General features: G+C 37.8%; 1 protein-coding gene and 1 pseudogene across 1 annotated transcript in view; both read left to right on the top strand.

The window, feature by feature from the left end:
• CSMD1 (CUB and Sushi multiple domains 1) overlaps nucleotides 1-20746 on the top strand; it is a 1094767-nt gene that overhangs the window by 113005 nt on the left and 961016 nt on the right. The window lies entirely within an intron of this gene.
• Nucleotides 3605-3720, top strand: LOC139669151 (5S ribosomal RNA; annotated as a pseudogene).

Below are 20746 nucleotides of genomic sequence, written 5' to 3'. Positions count from 1 at the left end.
TATCTGAAAACAATTCACTTTAAAGAATACATGTTTAAAATAGTACTATATTTGTTGAGGTACCTGCAGTTGGCATGCAGTTACTACAGAACATTTGTGTGCATATTGGAGAACCCCCCAAATCCTGCTAAGTGTTCTAAAATGTGTAATGAAGATATCACATTTTCACTGGCAACCTTATTTCAAAATGGAAGATACAAGTGCTGAGATGGGGCCATCCAGTTTGGTTCCTTCCTGCTTATTATTGCTCTTTGCATTCTGATTTAATACTTCTGCTGTTCAGATACTCTGGATTTTACTGTACTAAAGATAAAAATTGTGCTAGAGGATCAATATTTACTATGATTTGAACTATTGATAAAACTACCTGTCATTTTGTCAAAGAGCATATGAAATTTTAAATAATAAAACATTTTACTAGGAGTTTTTTTCTAGTGCTTCACAGCTTTTGTTGGATATTTTAAAGTAATACTTGAACAGTCTATAAAGCCCAACTTAAATGCTAATGATGATATTGTTTGGACAGATCAAAGTAATGTTCATAAAACACGTTTTGAATTTGGATGGTGGCTTAAATTTTATCAACTTCTACAAAATGGTACAATGATGAAACCACATATTCTTTCTAATGAACAGATCAAAGATATACAAGGTTTACTGAAGTCACTTGCAAGATGTTGAATGCTGACAATAGGCTGAATCAAGCTGTGGCCTATGTTGCTTTCTGAGATGCTCTGAAACTGCAACTAAATCTTTTTTATACATTAAGAAGAGGGGATATAGGTAATATAAAAAATGAGGACTTTGTCTACGATTTTTTTTCTCTGCTTGTGTGAGCTTGAGTAGAAATCCCTAAATCATCAAACAAACAAAAAAAACCGGCTGTGTTGTGCTTGTCCAGAAATCTAATTTTAGGGAGGAGCACAGAATTGGAAAACAATCTGCACTTACTTTTCTGATATACTGACAGTATTTTCAGCTATTTTTGATCAGAACTGCCTGAGCCAAAGATACTACTTTTTATTTTAGTACCCTTTTACAGTATTTCTACTATATCAATTTCTGTTAGGATTAGTTAAGGTTTGATCAACCTCTTTCTTGCTATCACATTTTTAATAAAATTAGGGGAGCAGAACATGAATGTTGTCATGAGAATACTTATGCTGATAAAAGAGGGATTTTATTTCTCTGTCTCTGAAAAATGAGATCTTATCTTCTAAGATGTGTGTTCATCTATGTTTGATATTTTAATTTAAATATGTACAGGAGAATTACAGATACGTTATCTTGCTTAGGAGTTTCTCTCATGGGCATTTAAGAATAAGGAGATTTAATTGAAAGGAGGAATTTTATGAGAACTCAGGATATAAACATATTTCTATAACTAGCTAGAGCTACAGCTCTGTAAATTAGTTGTATTAATTTCTGCTAACTAAGAAGAATAATGGACCTGGGATCTTAAAACTGTTTTTGAATTATCTTACTGTTTAGACCTCAAATTAGAAAATTTTATGAAGAAGGAAAAAGTTGCTTCATCTGCAGAAATCTGAGTCAGAGCACAGCTATATTATGCAAATCTTAACAGTAAAAATAGCTTTCAATGCAGGGCTTGTTTTCATTAACAGTGGGGTAAAATGGATAGTGGGTGTCTCTAATCAGCATGTTTCTAGTGTGGTTTAGAAGGTTAAAGATAAAATAGTCACAGTAGAAAATGCCTTTCTCTGTTATATTGAAAGATAATTTAAAAGTTTAAGGCAAAAAGAGCCATTCGTTCGTATATATATATGTGCATGTGTGTGTGTTTGTGTGCATATATAGATATATAAGTGCATATGTGTTTAATACGGTTTGTAGGACTAGGACAGGGGGTAATTGATTCAACCTAAAAGAAGGAAGAGTCAGACTTCATAGATAAAAGAAGTTTCTACAATGAGGGTGATGAACCACTGACACAGATTGCCCAGGGAGGTGATAAATGCCCCATTCTTTGAAACATTCAAGGTTAGGTTGGACAGGGCTCTGGGCAACATAATCAAGTTGAAGTTGCCCTGCTCATTGCAGAGACATTGGACTAGGTGACCTTTAAATGTTCCCTCCAATCCAAACCATTCTGTGATTCTATGGTAGCTGTGTAATGGTAGATCATTAAACCTTGCCCACCTATCCCTGAATTAATTAAAATTTTATTTCAGTTTAAGTCATTAGGACAGATAATACTGAATGCCAGAGGGCAAAACAGACAGGAACAAGGTGTCTAATATAAAACACCCTAATACTGCAGAGGAGACCTAAGTTTATAGATCCAAGTAATCCTAGTAGCTAGCAGTTGAGGTCCCATTCTCTTTCTCCATCCCATCCATCCAGCTCTAATAAGATGCAAGAAACAATTTTTTTCCCAAAACAAGCTCTAGTAACCTAGCTCATTACAAGAACCAGGCACAACAGCCAGTGCAACTGAGAAAAAAAAATATTCTCTTTAGCTGCTTAGAGGAATGATTTGTCTGTCCTGCCCTGAGCATGCCCTGAGGGACATTTCATTATCACTCTCACTGGAACCAATTTGTAGATTTGACTTGTGGTCTGATAATCTGTAGTAACTAATTCTCAAGTTAGCACTGACCTTCTCAGTCCTTGCTCATTTAACTGGTCTTTCATTAATTCAAGTGGACTCAAAAGGCAACTATTGGTGTGGTAGTCTGCTAGCAAAAAAACAAAGATACTTTTGATCAGTAATTTGCCGAACTTGACTTGCAAATCATTTATTAGTTCTTTCAAATGAAGCTTTATTTGTATCACTTATGAAATGTATTTACTTCTGAAAAACTGGCAGCCTGGCACTTCAGTAATTGCAACCTACAGAGCTTACTTCATATTAGCACTGTGAACATTGTATTCTGATAGCAGTGTTACTGCTAGGCTGCTCCACGACTTTCCTATTTGCTGGAACAAGTGGGAGGATGTACTTAGTGAGATATTTTGAAAAGAAAAAAATTAGACCAGGGTGAAAAAGCATGGATTTTTCTTCCAGTTACCAGAAAAATCTACGTTTTTCACGTACACCTGAGTACCTGGTCATTGTTACACACACATTCATAAACAGAGTGATTGTTTAAAAAGAACAAACAAACATGTTTAGAATTTAGCATATATCTCTCAGAGAGATACGATTGCTGGATGCATTATTGTAGGAGTCTGCATTGCAGAGGCCTTTGCTAGGGTGTCTCCAACTGTGCTGGAAACTGTGGTTCTGCTGAATTCCTGTAACTTGGGTGGCCCATGGTCCTACATGACCACTTTGTCATTCACACAATTCATTGCTATTAACTATCTTAAACTTCATACAAAATATCTTTGTGTACAAAAGAGTCTTATGTGACTGTTTTTGCATCTGCAGGAATGGTTTCTCTTAACTATGTACAGCTTGACCAGTTTTGCAGCAAGGCCTGTCTGTCGAGAATCTGGAATAACCAGATCCCCTGTGCAGTATGTTAAGGCATCCACTGGAACCAAATTAGTTTATTCATATCAGGAGCTGTTTCAGAAGTGCGTGGAATTTCCACGTGGAGACTTCTCTGCTAATTACTCATATATATTGCTGTCCAGGAACTACAGCCATGCCACTGTGACACCCGATCTCATCTGATCTCGGAAGCTAAGCAGGGTTGGGCCTGGTTAGTACTTGGATGGGAGACATCCTGGGAATAGCTGGTGCGGCCGGTTCTAGTCCTGAGGACTTCACTGTCACCGTCCAAGCTCACTCAGCCATGGCAGATGAACCTTAGGAGTTAAAGGGCGGGGCCAGTTCCATGCACACTGTGCCTCACCTAAAACATCCACTGCGCAGACTTGAAGGACACACCCACATGGTAGAGCCCTTCCTAAAATCTTCATTCGCAAAGTCTAACCATGATGATGATGATGATGATGATGGTGGTGGTGGTGGTGGTTGCTGTCTAGGAGGCCAGGAGCTCAGTCAGTCACCTTGGCTATGTTCACGTGTTGTTCAAATCAGTTGAATGTCTCACCTAGCTGGGGGTTCCTGGACAACTAGGGAATTTCTGACTCAAGTGCATGGGTGTGGAGACCAGCAACAGTCCTAGAAACTACCAAATATAGCTATGGGATAAACTTGAATTTTGTATTAGTGACTTCAGTTTCAGAGTTCTTGCCACATTGTGCAATACATACTTAAACCTGCAAATCACATAGATTAAGTCAGTGACTTGGGTGGAAGTGACTGGAATACAGACTTAATGTTACAATTTTTCTGAGACCTTTTTACATATCAGACATGCAGTATAGAGAGTTTTATTTCTGTTCTTGTAAACAGGCTTGACAGGATTTTGTCTCCAGAGGTTTTGGAAGTGGAATAGAGATGCAATAAAGACTGCTGGTTGCTGTCAAACTACCATATCATGGATCCTGATTTATGATCCTGTCAACTACACCAATTTGTCATCACACAAAAAAATCACTGTTAAAGGTATTAGCAAAAGATATCATAAAGGTGCGATATAAAAAGTTTGATGGCAGAGGTTCACTCTATTATTTACTACATGGAAGAAACATACAAAAGAAAAATAAATTACAATCAAATTACAATGATTTACAGAGACTGGTGACACAAAAGGGTAAAGGAGAGTCTCCCATTGAAGCTCAGAGTGGACTCCTTGCTTTCTACACTTCTTTTGGCTAGGATAGAGTTAATTTTCTTCACAGTGGCTAGTATGGGACTGTGTTTTGGATTTTTGCTGAATACAGGGTTGGTAAAATAGAGACATTTTTGTTACTGCTGAGCAGGAGTTACACAGTGCCAAGGCCTTGTCTGCTTTTCACACTGCCACATTGGCAAGGAGGCTGGGATGCATGGAAAGTTGGGAAGATACATAGCTGGGACAGATTAGCCCAGCTGACCAAAGGGATATTCCACAGTATTTGACATCATGCAGTATGTAAAGTGAGGGAAAGAAGGAGGAAGAGTGGGGATGTTCAGAGTGATGGCATTTGTCTTCCTAAGTAACCTTCACATGTGATGGGGCCCTGCTCTCCTGGAGATGGCTGAACACCTGCCTGCACATGGGAATTGATGTATTAATTCCAAGTTTTACTTGAGTGTGTGGCTTTTGCTTTTCCTGTTAAATTGTCTTTATCTCAACACATGAGTTTTCCAGCTTTTACCCTTCTGATTCTCTCCCTGATCCCACTGGTGAGGGAGTGAGCGAGTGACTGCATGGGGCTGAGTTGCTGACTGGAGTCAAACTAGGACAGCTTCTGATGAAGCTTATATGAGGCTACATCCAATCTTAGTGTCAGATTTGGACAATGGTTTATGTCTGATGGAATTATCTATATGAAGTTTATAATAACTAAATTGAGTATTAATTTAATTAGTATTTATTCATCATGCTATCAGTCACTTTTTAAGGATCTGTTGCAGCTAAAGGCTCTCTCCACCCTGGATAAGGAAGGTTCACTTAGTTTCAGATAAGGAATCTTAGACCTTGAGAGGCATCCCTGGTCAAGGAGAGAGCCACCTGGCATGCAGTCCAATTTCCATTCAGTGAAAACTCAAACTGGACTCATACAGAGGTTGGTCATTGGCTCTTCTGCCTTGAGGACCAAACTTGACGGGAGTTTCAGCACAAGGGGAGATCATCACCACACAGCCATGCTGCTTAGCAGGGAGAGCTCAAAGGCAGCTCACTTAGGCTGTCGTATTTATGGAATAAAGTGTTTGGCGTCTAGTTAAATTGCATACAATGGAGAGATATGCATGAGACTCCATGTATCTACAGCTTTCTAAGTCCCTTGATAAAATGAGTCTTGGAAAAATCACCTGCTATTTCACGTGCTAGTCACATGGTTGATGTTCCAAGCTCATATGCATTGATGCTTACTGTGTTACTGCTGCTTTGTGGGTTTTCTGGAGGAGTTCTTGGTCCTGCTATGGCTTGGGTATTGACCTCCTCTCAAGCCTGTACCAAACTACTGCTTGTTTGGTTAAGCGGTTCACATGTGTCTCATGATCCTCTTGCAGAGTATAGGGTTTCATTTTCACATGTATTAAAAAAAAAAAAAAAAAAGCTGACGAGCTTAGAACACCACTTTTCAGCATTTACAGTCCTAGTTAATAGTACTGTGTATTCCTGTACCTATAACTGAGGGTCATTCATTGAGCAACGTTTAGTCTTTTATGTCTGGTCCAACTTACCATGGACTCTACTCTTCATAAAGTTCTTGTACTTCCAAAGACAATTCCAGTTGATTTTCTGGACAGAAGAGCTGAGGGTGATCTCATGCCTCTTTCACACATAAAATATTTTATGTCTTAATTATTGCATATTAATCTGTATCATCACCAAAAGTTATGTTTATTTATTGGATGGGAAGAGCTAGGATTTTACAAATTTTTCTTTAGCCATTGTAGAGACTGATAAAATGCTTGTCAAATAGACCAAATTCCCTGCCAGACAGGATGGTTGTTTTCCTCCCTCCTGCCTTTTTATTGAGGCATCTCACTAACAGGAAAAAACTCAGACTGATACAAAGAAATTATACAGGCAGTATACAGATAGTATGAACTGTACAAGGAAGAGTAATCTGTAGAGTATAAAAAATTTCTCACTCATTTTCCAGGTAATATATTTATTTATGGATGAGTAAAAAGAACAGTCTCTGTACCATTTTTGTCAAACTCTGTCGTAAGTGTGCATATTGATCCATAGAAGTATAACCTCTATAACATAGCTAGTGCTACAACTAAAATTAATGTACAACTAAATCAGTTTCTCATTGTCTTCATAACAGGTTGTGGTGGATTGACCCTGTCTGGCTGCCAAGTAGGTGCCCACCAAGCTGCTGTACCACTTCCCTCCTCAGCAGGACAGGGCAGTGAGAAAATAAGATAATATCCTTCCTACCCACCAATACAAGGCACAGCACTATGAGGGCTGCTATGGGGAAAATTAACTCCATTCCAGCCAGAACTAATACAGTCATTACTGATAATTACTTAACAACTGCATCCATTATATTAAACAATATGCTCACACTCTTCATGAACATGAATCTTCTGGTCTTTTAAATTTGAGCAACTTTAATTGCCTAGTTCTAAGAAGTGGAATAATTTGGTAGAAGACTGTATACTTTAACAGTAAATATACGGAGTGAGGTTTTTCCTAGAAAAACTCGCGGAGTGAAAATTCTACATAAATTTTTCATTAGCACTCTGCCATTAAATCTCTCTCAAAAGTTTACAGACGGTGTAAGGCTTACAAACATGATTTGAGAATATTAATCTTAATGTCAGTGACATTTTCAGGAAAAAGTAGCCTGAAGTTGAAAGTACTTACTAACATAAGGCTGAGGAGTACAGCAATTACCAGGCTTTCTCAGTATTTATGGAAAATGGATTGGATATTTCCACATGGTTTGTCAGGAGCTTAGTGTTCCTCTTTATATCAGAATGGAATGACGAAGGGACTGGAAGTCATTATGGTACAGAAATAGGAACCAAATAAGTATCTCAGATCAGAATTAATATCATTACTGTTATGCGATAACTATTTTTCTCCCTTTTCTCCTTCTCTTTTCTTGCAAAGAAGCAGACAATCCCCTCTCCCCAAACCATCAGCAATCTGCATTTTAATTTGAACTCACACTAGGACACAGATAATGTTGTTTAAGTGCAGTCGTAATCCATATGGAGTTGTGTCTGGTGTGTATTTTTTTGGTAATGACATCAAAATAATTATTACACAGTGACTTTAAAGAAGAAAGATTTTTTAATTTTTTTTTTCAATCCTATCATAGATATTTATCTATATTTAACTGCTTTGAGTGCTCTCAGGCTAAATATTCTCTGTCCTATTATATTAAACACGAGATAATTACTGTTTGATGTATTGAGACAGTGGAAGAAAGAATGTGTGGGATTAACTTCAGTAAGTGTGTTTTATTTCTGTTTCATTGGTTGTTTTAAACAATTATTTATAATAAATCTGCATCATGCCTGAGAATTGCAAACATTCTTTAGTTACATTATGGAATGTGTAGGTGTATGCATAATTCAGATGGGCTAAAACACTAAGCATTGCCCAAGTTGCTTTTGAGATATGACAGGAAAGATGTCTTAGGGGAAATGTAGGCACTCATATGAAAGGTTAATTTTGTGTGCTTACTGAAGTTGCATTCAGAATCTTTGGGTTCACTAGCAGTGCACACATTATACAACTCAATTCTAAGTGATAAAAATGTTGGTTGGATATGAAGGAAATAATTTTTATAAAATGATGAGATTGCTTAGGCTAACTATTTTTAATAGTCATTAACAGCAATTAACATATTAAGAAACTTTTATATTTTTCAAATTGGAGAAAACTGATAGAAAAGTTTATAATGACATAAACATGGATTAATTTTAATTTGAGAAATTACCTGGATTATTCTCAAAACATTCTTGAAAAGAAGATTGATACAGAAGCGTTTTGCTGTGATTTGTTCAGATATGTATACACTTAATATTTTCCAAAATTTAAATTCAAGAAACTCCCAATACCTCTCAAAATATTCTTCTACTGAAAACTCTGGTTGTTATGTTCTTAGGAAACTTTCCTTTCCTAGAACTTCCTGGAAACTTTGGAAAAAAGTCTCCAGAACTTGATACAATAGAGGGCTCTGCAAATCTCCCAACAAGCGTGAACCTTAGGAAAGGCAATCTGAGTTCTGGACTCTCAGGCTGGACTTCCATCCTTTCTTGTTTGGAAAGTAAGGGCGAGTGCCAACCTGTACCTTGTCACCCGCCTACTGAGAGTTTCGGTTTCTTTCTAGTGAGAGAGAAATAGGAGAATTCTCTGGCTTCTCCATATAAACTCCTTTGCCATGTTCAACTCCACAGGAGCAAGAAGCATCGGGCAATTTGAGCTAGGAATTTGAGAAAAAAAATTGAGAATACGTGCTGCATTAATGTTGAATTAAGGAAATTAAGGCATAAAATCATACAGCTCCTGAAATATAAACACTTCTTACATTCTTGCTGGCATTGCCAAGCTAGTGAGCAAGTGTTAAATATTGACTTTTTCAACATGTATTTAAATAGTTGAAGTATTCTACGATGGTAACTGCCACAGGTTATCCACTTTATGCAGACATCTGCACACATGTAACTCAGTTTACAAATATGTGATTACTTGCATAACTGCAGCTAATAAAATTATAATAATTTCCTATGTTTGTTAATGTAGGTCCTGCTTCTTTAGTTACTTCACTAACTTCCTAAAATCCAAATTTAATTTAAAATCTAATTTTAAAATGTTTTGTTTGGAGTTGTTTTTCTGAATATGTTTTTGTCTTTACGAACTTCTTATGTTAGTGCTTTTATTGCTTTGATGTTGTTGTTAACTTGAGCTTTGTCAGGGAAAAGACAAAATATTTCCTGGATAGATAAGTTTGTTGACTTATTATGCAAACATAGCTAAAAACCCTCTTTGGAAATTCTGCTTTGGAAGAAAATTGTAGTTAAGAAAAACATTTAAGATCTTTAAAAGAAGAGCATATTAAGTGGCATTGCTATTCTGTGTCAAGGAAAAGCATATTAAGGGTTATTGACCTTTGTTTACAAAGGATTCTTTCTATCTCCAAAAGCAGATATGCTATTTTAGTGACATTTTTTAATACCTGTTGTTAGCTGCTATATTTGGAGAGATAATTACATGGTGTGGAATTAGTACCAAAGTGGATTTACAATGGCAAACTTCTCATTCTTTTGAATAGTGATAATTTATAATGAAATATTTCTACACAGTGTCTGTTCATACCACTAAGATACCTCTAAGATTTGTTTTTCTTCAGAATTATTTTGCAACTCCTCAAAATACAGTTTTGGGAGACATAATGAATGTTACCATGTAAGACTCCACCAGAAAATGTATATAGGAAGGATAACTGCTCTTAACTACTGTATATATATATGTAGATATAGATGTAATGGATAGACTAGAGCAAACTACTCCCCCAGCACCAAAAAAACCCAACCCCCCAAAACTGCATTTTCCTCACGGTGTAATTATATTTGCAGACAGTAGGTGACACCAGGTCCATTCTCAGTCTTTTCCCAGCAAGGCAGGGGCAAGAGGCAGTATGACTCATGTGGAGGCAGGATGGAACCTTTTCCATGGGGACTAGAAGTCTCTCCTTGTCCTTTGTTCAAAGAAGGAAACCCTGAAAGCTGAGGGGTAGCGGTAGTGGTAGTTTGCAGAAATCTCCTTGCAGTTAAAGTTGGTCCGCGGGAAAAAAAAGTCTGCAGCATATCCCAAAACAGCTGTGACTCTCCTCTCTTTCCTCTCCCTCTCTCTGAAGCTCAGGGTGCCCAGAGATGGAGAGGGGAAGGCGAAGAGCAGAGCAAGAAGGAGCTCTCACCAGCTCAGCAAATGGTGGCTTGTAGTCACAGCAGCTGCCCCAAACAACGTGAAACCAGCACACAGAAAAAGCCTCTCCTCCTCCCAGGTGCTGGGCATCTTTTTCACACCTCTGCCCCACTGTTAAGTTGGAATGTAGAGTCATCAATCACTCCCTTTTTCTCAGTCCTGGCACTGCAACTTCCAAAATTTCTGTGTTGGTAGGGGGAGAAAAAATCCCTGATGGACCCCTCCCCCACACACATTTATTTGTTTGAACGTTTAACAACATTCAGTCTTCTCCTATCTGGTAAACTGAAGGTTAAAAGTCCTGCAGAAACTCTCTCAAATTACTGATGATTTTTGAGTTTGTAATTTGTTTTTAATAAGCAAGGTCATCACTGCATTGCTTTCCCCAAGCAATCATTTGTGGCTGTGGAACTGTGACATTTTCTCCTGCTCTATGATCCCAAATATTTATTTCTTTTATGTTAAAACTGGCTTTGCATTCCGAAAATGAGTTGTGGGTTTGTGAGTCGCTGGGGCTATGGCTGGACATGACAAACGAATCTCAAGGGCAGTGTGCTCATCTGGCCACCTAGAGGAAAGGAAACAGCCTTAGCCATGGGAAATCACCTGCCTCTTCAACCCAGACAGCTTTTCCATTTTCTTAAGTAAGTTTAACTTACTTCTTAGGAGATTTAATAAACACTGCAGTGCTTATCATTTCAAAGCTACTTTTCTTCAAGGCTTCCTGAATTTGTGTCACTTGGCTTTCTGATCATTCCGCCAAGCTGCTTATTTGACTTTCCTCTGAGTGACTCATGTTCAGAAAAACGGTTTGTACTTGTGCAGTTCAAGACCTGGTAAATACTCAGTGATTTGTAGAAATGATTGTGCTTGTTCTGTGAGAAACACAAGATGCTCCTGCCAGTTGGCTAAGGACAACAGCATCAGCAGCTTGTCCTTTCAGGCATACCTAGGTGTTCAGTCACAGCTGGTCACAACTTAAGATCTGAGGAAATATTTTGAGGAAAACTGAGTCAGATGATTTTGCCCAGGTAAATAATCTTGGCCTTGTCCAATTCTTTGGAACTGAGCCTGTGGAAATTTTTTTCCTGATGTACTTTGAAGCCATGGAAGCCTAATGAGAAATTGAACTCCTGTGAGTTAGTCAACTTTCTGCCTGGAGGTTAACCCTTCTAGAAGCTGAAGGGAGATTTCACAAACCACCTGAGTCTGAAGATGTTGTCACACCAACCTCCTTGAAGGATGCAGTAGCACAGATCAAATTGTTAATCTTACTCTGAGTCTCAATTTTACCATTTATTTTGCTCCTAAGAAGCATGTTACCTACTTAAATTTCATCAGTTCTGTGAGAATATTTTAGCTAATGTTTATACAGGTTTCAAAAGTATAAAATGTTCTCTAAATACATTTCCTAAGAGTATGTATTATCTAAATAGTATATTCATTATTGCAGCCATCTCAGTTTCTCATTATGAGCTGTATTCTGGCTATTTTGATCTCAACTCTTTCTATGGATTTCAGTCAGATAAATGATTTGCTGCTGGTGTATATATTTACATTTTTAGCACATAATCTTCTGAGGATATCTCAGCACAAGTCAAAATGAGGATAGAATTGTTTTATATTTTTTAGTTTATTTTTAGTCCATTCCAGAACCAGATTATTCTATTGGAATTGGGTTTCTAAAGAATTAGTTTGTTGTTAGGCAAAATCCAATGATCTTTTGGTCACGCATACAGTGCTATCATATGAGTGATCACGAGTCAGAAATTCGATACAAAAAATACTTGTTCTTGAAACAGAATCTATGCAGGAAGGATGCCCTTCAGGAAAGTCGATTATATTCTAGAAATTTAAAAATTTTGATTAATCACAGAATCATAAAGATTGAAGACACATTCCAGGCCATCTAGTCCAAGCATTTATCCAGCAGTACCATAACTACCCCTAAAACATATCCCAAAGTATCGCATCCGTATTCCTCTTAAACACTTCCAGAAATGGTGAGTCCACCACCTCCCTGGGCAACATATTCCAATGCCTGACCACTCCTGCAGTGAAAACATTTTTTTCTAATATATAATCTGAACCTCCTCTGATGCATTTTAAGGCCATTTCATCTCATATTTTTACTTGAGACCTGGGAGAAGAGACTGACCGCAACCTGTCTATAACCACCTTTCAGGTAGTTGTAGAGAGTCATGACATCCTCCCTGAACCTCCTCCAGGCTAAAGAGTCCCACTTCCATAATCTGTTCCTTACAGGACACATTTTCTAGACCCTTCACCAGCTTTGTTGCCCTTCTCTGAACACTCTCCAGCACTTCAATGTCATTTTTGATATGAGAGGCCCAAAACTGAACACAGCACTCCAGATGCAGCCTCACCGGTGCAAGTACAGGGGGAACATCACTTCCCTAATCCTGCTGGTCACACTTCTCCTGATACAAGCCCAGATGGCATTGCCGTTTTTGGCCACCTGGGCATACAACTGACTCATGTTCAGCTGCTGTTAAACCTCATGTCCTTTTCCACCAGACAGCTTTCCAGCCACTCTGCTCTCAGCCTGTAATGCTGTCTGGGGTTGTAACCCAAGTACAAGACCCAGCTCTTCCCCTTGTTGACCTGATGCAGTTGTCCTTGGCCCATTGGCTAAGTCTGTCCAGCTCCATCTGTAGAGTCTTCTTAGAATCTTCTCATTTGGAAGGGACCCACAAGGATCATTAAATCCTTCCCTTAAGTGAATGACCTGTACAGGGATTAAACCTATAACCTTGGTGTTATTAGCACCATGCTCTAACCAACATGAGTTAAGCCTTCCTACCCTCCAGCAGATCAACACTACCTTGGTATCATCTGTGAACTTGCTGAGGATACACTCATCCAGAGATCATCTATCAAGATGTTAAACAGGACAAACCCCAATACTGAGCCCTGAGAACCACTACTGACCAGCTGCCAGATGGATTTAGTTCTATTCGCCACCACTCTCTGGGCCCAGCCATCCAGCCAGTTTCTAATCCAGTGGACCACCTGTCCAAGCCATGAGCATCTAGTTCTTTCAGGAGGATGTGCTGAGAGTCACTGTCAAAGGTTTCACTGAATTTTATGCAGCTTTTTCCTCATCCACTAAGGTGGTCTCCTGTCATAGAAGGAGATTATGTTGGTGAAAACAGGACCTGTCTTTCATAAACTTACATCGGCTGGGTCTGATATTTTCCTGTGTCATCTTTTTGTTCATATTTTCTTTTTAATTGATTAATTTTTTTGTGATTTTTTTACTCATACTCTCCTGCAAACATGCATATTCACGTACAACAAGGTTTTCAGTTTTCGGTAATAATTACACAGAAAATACTGGATAGAAGGATTTGAGCAAATATTATTACACCAGCACACATTTTTTGAACACAGAGACACATTCAAAAATCTCAATTCTTGCATGAAACTGGATGCGGAATAATACTGTTTGTCTGGGTTATGCTCATGGTATAAATCCCATAGTGAGGGTTAGTGAGGCAAATAGGCACACAGAGACTGTGTAGGTGATTTTCCTTTATATGCCTCTCTGTAATATTCACAATTTCATGCTGCATTTTTCTTGCTGTATGGCCTTGTTGTTGATTAGGTGTGTTAAGCAGATTACTGTCACAGACACGAACAGTCACCAGAAAGTCTTCAGACCAGTCCTGTTACATTCACCAAAATTGTGATTTGAGTGGATTTTTATGTTACAATTTTACCAAACTGAATATCTAGAAATGTTCTTAGCCTCTGTCTGTCTTTAGTCTGCACTTTTTACAATTGCCCATGGTTAGCTTTTGGCTTTTATAAGTAGTTCTTTCCATAAGAATTCCTGGGCATGTTTTGGAAGCCAAAATACATCCAACAGGCAGGCTGGTTGCATTCACGCTGCTTTGAAATCTGAGACTTCCCTAACATAACTGCATTCACTCTGTATCAGTGCTCTTCAGTGCTCAGGAATGTTCCTAGGTACATTTAATTATAACAATATAGATGTAGCCTAGATGTCCAACCCAGACAACTCTGATTGCCTTCTTCCCAGAAATATGTAATTTTTTAAGTGTGATGCTCCAGTTAATTACATAGAATGGGCATCTGTGCATGCAGAGGAACACCTTGCACTGCAAGATAAGAGCCTGTCTCCTGACAAAAAGATGTACAGTAGCTGTAGTGCTTAACTGCAGAGGCTGGAGAGTCATGAAGGAACAAAAGATGTGGAATTCTGGCCCTTGTAGCAAACTGTGTTGGTTGTTTGTCTGATTTTTGATCCTATGCTCTTATATTCCCCGCTGGAAAAGGCTCTTACTCATATATGTTATTGTTCTGGTTTAAAGGTAAACCGGCGGGAGAAAGGAACCAGACTCAAGACAGATTACAAGTTAGAGTTACAGTTTACTAAAAAGAAACAGTAAATACAATGATACAAAGAAAAATTGGTTTTAACCCACAAAATCCAGAGGTATAACCCAGCACCCTGAGGCACGAACAGAATGATGTTCATTGCCCCCTGTGCTGAGACTCATGTGGTCCCCCTGAATACAAAGTAAAAGAAAAGGAAAACCTGTTGATGAGGTTGATGGTCACAGTCTTGTTGAGACTGGCAGTCGCAGTCCTGTTGAGGTTCTGGTCTTCCTGTGGATCCGATAATTGGTACCAAAAGTCGCCGATTCCCAAAATTAATATATACTTATGTTCAGATGGGAATTCCCAGTACCTCCTCCAGAGTGAGGAGTTTCACAGTGGGTCATTTAACTCTGTGAGTCATGGGATATTTTTGGAATCATTGATGGCCCATTAGAGAACATGATCCCTTAGGCTGGGTGTGAAAGTGCTAATGACTCCCTGGAGGGGAGATATCACTGATGAGTCATTGGTGTGAAGACAGGAATGCTTCCTATCTCACTTTGTTTTTCAATACCCAGCTTGTAGCCTGAGAGGACAGGTGTGCCCTGGGCAGCTGCTGCAAACGATCCATTATTAACAGTTCTTGAGAAATGACATAGAGGGAGTAGAACACACAGTTTTGGTTACGCCCACACAGGGTAAACTGGTCCTGGCCACTGTAACTAAGACAGTTATCTTTGACATGACATCTTGAGACAGTTTTAATGGGATTGGAGACCTTCTACACAAAAATGTCAGTTGCCTAACATTAAGGTCTTTGGGAGCCATAAGAATTATGCAAAAGACAGTTGATACTATCTCTTTCCCTTTATGCTTCCCTACCATTTACAAAGGAGCTATCATTTCTGAAATAATTGTCTGTCCTCTGAGGAAGCTGAACTACTGAAGTGCCAAATAGACAGAGGATGTTCTAGTGTTTCTTACTGTCTGCTTTTAGTATCTGGTTTGGAGTTGTTAACCATGGGAGCACCATTGTTTTTCATGTCACTGGGGAAAGAGGGATGGTGGAGATAACAAATTCAATTGATTCCCTTAGGTTATTAAATTTTAGTCTCTGGGATTCCTAAGTATAGCCTAGCCTATTCTCTTGGTCTGTTGGCCCTTAGACTCTCATCATTGCTGGCATTAAATCCTGACTTCACTGAAGCCAATGGAAACGTTCTATCTCTGATTCAGTTTTATAAACATAGGCATCTAGTCATCCTTGAAATGTCCAAGGGTATTCCACCTGGACTCCATATTCTGTTTGAGAATGGTTCAGGTTTCCTTCTCTCCCACTGTCACATCTGCCAAGTGATTTGGATATGGTAATACAACTCAAGTGTCTCTAAATGCTCATGTTTACATTACAGAATAGAGAACCTCCTTTCATGTAGGAAAGCCAGGATTTTTCTCTCTTATAATTAGTTTTTTATAATCACAGTTTTTGTCTACAGGTCCTTTGTGTGATTGAAGTTTTGATTGTGTGCTTAATAAATGATTAATTATCCTCTTCTCTACTCGCTTTGGACTCTTTCCTGGTGCACATAGTTTTTGTAAACCAATTGCCCAGTGACTCCTCCCAATCATGTTTGATTGATCCATGGCAAAGCAGTAGACATAGATTATCAGCCTCCTCTGTTTCCTTCTGTAAATCTGACCCATTAACTTTTCTCCTTCTCTGTATTTGATCATTTAATTAATTTCTGCAGTCACTTAGATTTTGGAACAGCGTGGAGGCATCTGGCAGAAGCACAGAACAGCATGCTTCCCTGTCATACTTTCACTTACAGTGAGTTGAAGTTTTTTGGCTGTAGAGCAAACCATCCCTTATTTGATGTTAAAATGTAGAAACTAGATGTTTTAATGAAATTTCTGGGGCTATCACGGGTTCAATCCAAAAACTTGGAAATTCTTGTAAGTTATGGATAACTCATTTTAGCATGTGCTCACTCCAGAATAGCTAAGGTTCTCAGCTGTAATCAAGTAGAATCATTAAACTGTTACTTGCCTGTTCCTTCATGAAAGGCAGGGTAAAAATTCTTTCACTTTAACAGGAAACCAATTTGGTTTCCTGTTAAAGTGAAAACCGCAAGTATTACACTTTCTTCTTACATTTTTCCTTAAAACTTCTTTGAGCTGGGTTAGCTGTAGGAAGCCTGAGAATTAGACCACTTCTGCACATACCAGCAATTTTTGATAACCATCATGCCTCATGAAGTTTCAGTAATGCTCTCTCACTTGTCACTTGTGCTGTATCCCATCTATGGTGTTTCAGAAATCACTGCAAAGACTCAAGACTTTTTATTTGTTGAAGAAATCACTGCAAAGACTTGAGGCTTTTATTCCATTGCATGCATGACCAGGTGCACCATGATGGAGTTATCTGATCTTTCATATTTTTCTATTCCAGTCATGATGTCTTTTGAACTTTATTCTCACTTCTGTTTTTGGTTTTGGTTTTGGTTTGTTTTTTTTTTAATATATCAGATGCAAGATTATCTGTCGTGTTTCTCTGATGGATCTGATGCCTTCAAACCCAGGAAATATTTCAGGAATAGATAATCCTTGGCAATGTACCATAATAAACATGAAGTTGTGTGTTTGTTTTCTTTTTTTTAATAGCCACTAAGGTAACTTCTTGAATAGCCCTGTGATGTACTTCTCACTTCACAACAAACATGATGTACTATCTTCAAAACAGACAGAAACTAAAGTACTATAAACACCAATTATGTTACTTCCTTTGTATAAAAACATAGTATTTAGCAAAGGAAGTCAGAAAAATATCAGCTCTTTTTATGATTCTGGAGACTCCACAGTGAATAGGAACAAATGACAGTATATCAGTGTGCATTATGGTTGAGTCTAGTGTGGACAATGGTTCTGAATAAACATCTTTGTTTAACAAAGTGAACAAACTATAATGAAAGGGCAAGAATCTCACTTTTCTAGCTCTAGGCTGTCTAAAAAGGAGACTGGTTGATATGATGAAAGTGTCTATCTGTAAATGATTGGAACTCTCTTGCCTAGCAATACAAGTATATTGATCTAAACTCTATTATTGCAAGTTAGAACTAGCCTGCCTAAGCATATAGGTGATGTATTAAGTATAGTGAAGGCTTTTTTATCTCTTTCACCAGCATGTTAGTTTTCTCACTCTTATGTTTCCATGTAGATCTGGCAAATATAAGTACTGGCAAGCACTTGCAGTGCTTTGTGGCTATGGGAGTAGTCCTCTGCTTTGTTATCTATTGTACATGTCACTAGCACTATAGGCTGAAGATTGCATATTGGTGGGGTGATCAATATTGCTGCAATATTACAAGCTTTTCCACTCTTCATGGCATCAAGATGTTTTTCATCCTTCATTGGCCTGAAAGCATGGAAGTACTGCTGTTGCCAGGACGTGCATTCATTTTCCAAACATACAAATGATGATGGCTCTCAGACCATGCTGGGGTCTCTTCAGTCAATGAGAACTTTATCTGGGGATGACATATGTCACGATTTTTTGATGATATCTAATACTTCTTGAAATTACTGCAAAACTCTTCTGCCTCAGACAGCTGTATATGACTTGACAATTTCCTAGCTTTTATTAATGTAGTGTGAAAAGACTTAGAAATAAATATCTCTGTATAATATAAAAATTTCACTGCTTTTTTCAGCCTTACATGCCAACACAAGGTATTCAGTTGTATTATTCCAAAGTGAGTCAAAGTACTTGCCATCATGCATGGACCCAGCAGTTCAGAGGTAGCCTCTTGAGTATGTGGAGCCGAGGCAGCAATGCTCACAGCACGTAAGAAATTTTCTGCGCATTAATATCAATATAAAATATATGACTTAGTCCCAGTGTGCTAACATTAAAACCCTTAAAGTCCTGAAATGGACTCCTTGATCTAAAGGTGCTGCCAAAGGAAACAAAAATCAAAGCTAAACAGCCTCTACCAGGTAACAGGACTGATGCAAAATAAATTTTCAGAGACAAAAGAGGTGTTTTCAAGATATGAAAACAGTTGCTGGGATGCTGTTGTTACAGAGGCAAAATGCTTTTTTGTCAAGCTGTTTAAAAGTTATGAAGATAAAATTGTAACCTATGCTATCAATTAACAAAATGTAAATTTGCTAATGTAATTTTACACTCAGAAATTACAGAAGAACGATTTCCAGGAGCATAGTCATAAATATTTCTTTCAGAAGCAGAAGAAACTCATATGCAGGCAAAATATATTTTAGTTATACCTGAGTTAAATAGCTCGCATTTGCCCTTGTACAATGACAGTCTGTGAGGTCAGTGCATACCAGGAGTGTCCAAGTTCTGCATCTCACCTATCCAAGTGATCATGTTATAATTCATTTCTCAGTCTTAAAGGGAGAGAAAAAACTCTTTTCTACCTAAACATATAAATACAAATATAGATTATTTAATCTTTGCAGTCTGTCTATAGATATAAAACATTGTGTAAGTGCTAACTTCCAGTAACCTACAGAGGATATTTATTTGTAAAGGGGTTTTCAGGTACAGTCTGTTTTCAAAGTGACTAAACATTTTCTTTCTTTATTGATCCTTTATAACTTGCTTAAATAAGAAAACAAAATTGACTAAGCTAATATTTGACATAAATAAGCAGTATCCAGATGTATGAGACAGACTTCCAACCAAATAGGGATAGTCTGTTTGAGGCAAGGAGAGAAAAAATTGTGTTCTGTGGTTAATGGCTAATGTAAAAATTATGCAGGCAAAGGCAGAAGATGATGCTGGGGGAAAGTTTCATTGACAGAACAAGTAGTTGATTTGATGGAAAATAGGCCAGGATGTCTGACGGAGATGCTGAGAAAGCCTACACTGTGCCAGTATTCAAACGAAATGGGAAAGAACATTTCAGTATATTGCACATATCACGCAATACTATGCAAGATTCATTTCACTAGGTGTGTATTGGCAAAGTAGCAAAATCATCAGCCTGTTTAAAAAAAAAAAAACAACAACCAAATTTCAATACATATATATTTGTGACATAATTTGAGCACCTCTTTATTTTTTGGCAAAAGGATAGTTAGAATTTTTTACAATTAAAGGAATCATAAATTGATCACAGCTGAAATTTCACCAGCAAGGAGGTTTGTAATACTCATTTTACTTACAGGAAAGACCCTACATGGACTTATATCCTGCTTTGCAGAAAGTAGTATTGTAATATATAATGTATAACTGCTTGTCTTGATAATGCAGTAATTTCTTCTTCGATAACTGACATTCAAATTTATCAAACACTGTGATCAAAGCTAAAGTTACTCGTCAAATCACAGCTTTAGGTGTTCCTGTGTTTAAGGCAGAATATTTTACAAAAACTTTATATTTTATGTGCATTAATTAATAGTAGCATTTCCCTCTCATAAAATCTATTTGTCATCAAGCATAGACTAGTTTACATCTCACAGCTGCATGAAAAATGGACTAAGAGAAGCCAATTAAATTACAGAAAGCTTATGAAAGGACTAAGAAGCCTGTTTTTTTACCAGAGCTTATTAGTGGTGGTAATGAACTTAGCTACAATACCAACAGTTCTATATTTCTTCCAGTTCCCTTTCTAGTGTTTGAGGCCAGCTGGGGACTTTTGCACACATGCTGTTATATTTTATTTCACATCCCAGGTATACTTTAGGTCTGTCTTTTTAATTATATTTTTGAATTCTAAATTATAATTAGTCATTAGACCATACATTTAGGCTAAGATTTCTAAGAAGCACAAGAGTTTAAGTAACATAATTTTCATCTGCCTAGTACTTAGACTCTAGTACTTAACTCTAGTAACATTGCTGCAAGGGAATGACTGTGTGAAATCTTTGGTTCCTTTCTTAAGATATGCTCCACACTTCCTGGAACATAACAAGTGCCCTCAGGTGTA

This window comes from Pithys albifrons, chromosome 2 (assembly GCF_047495875.1).
Source record: "Pithys albifrons albifrons isolate INPA30051 chromosome 2, PitAlb_v1, whole genome shotgun sequence".
Classification (NCBI taxonomy): domain Eukaryota; kingdom Metazoa; phylum Chordata; class Aves; order Passeriformes; family Thamnophilidae; genus Pithys; species Pithys albifrons.
This window is presented reverse-complemented; position numbering and strand designations above follow the sequence as displayed.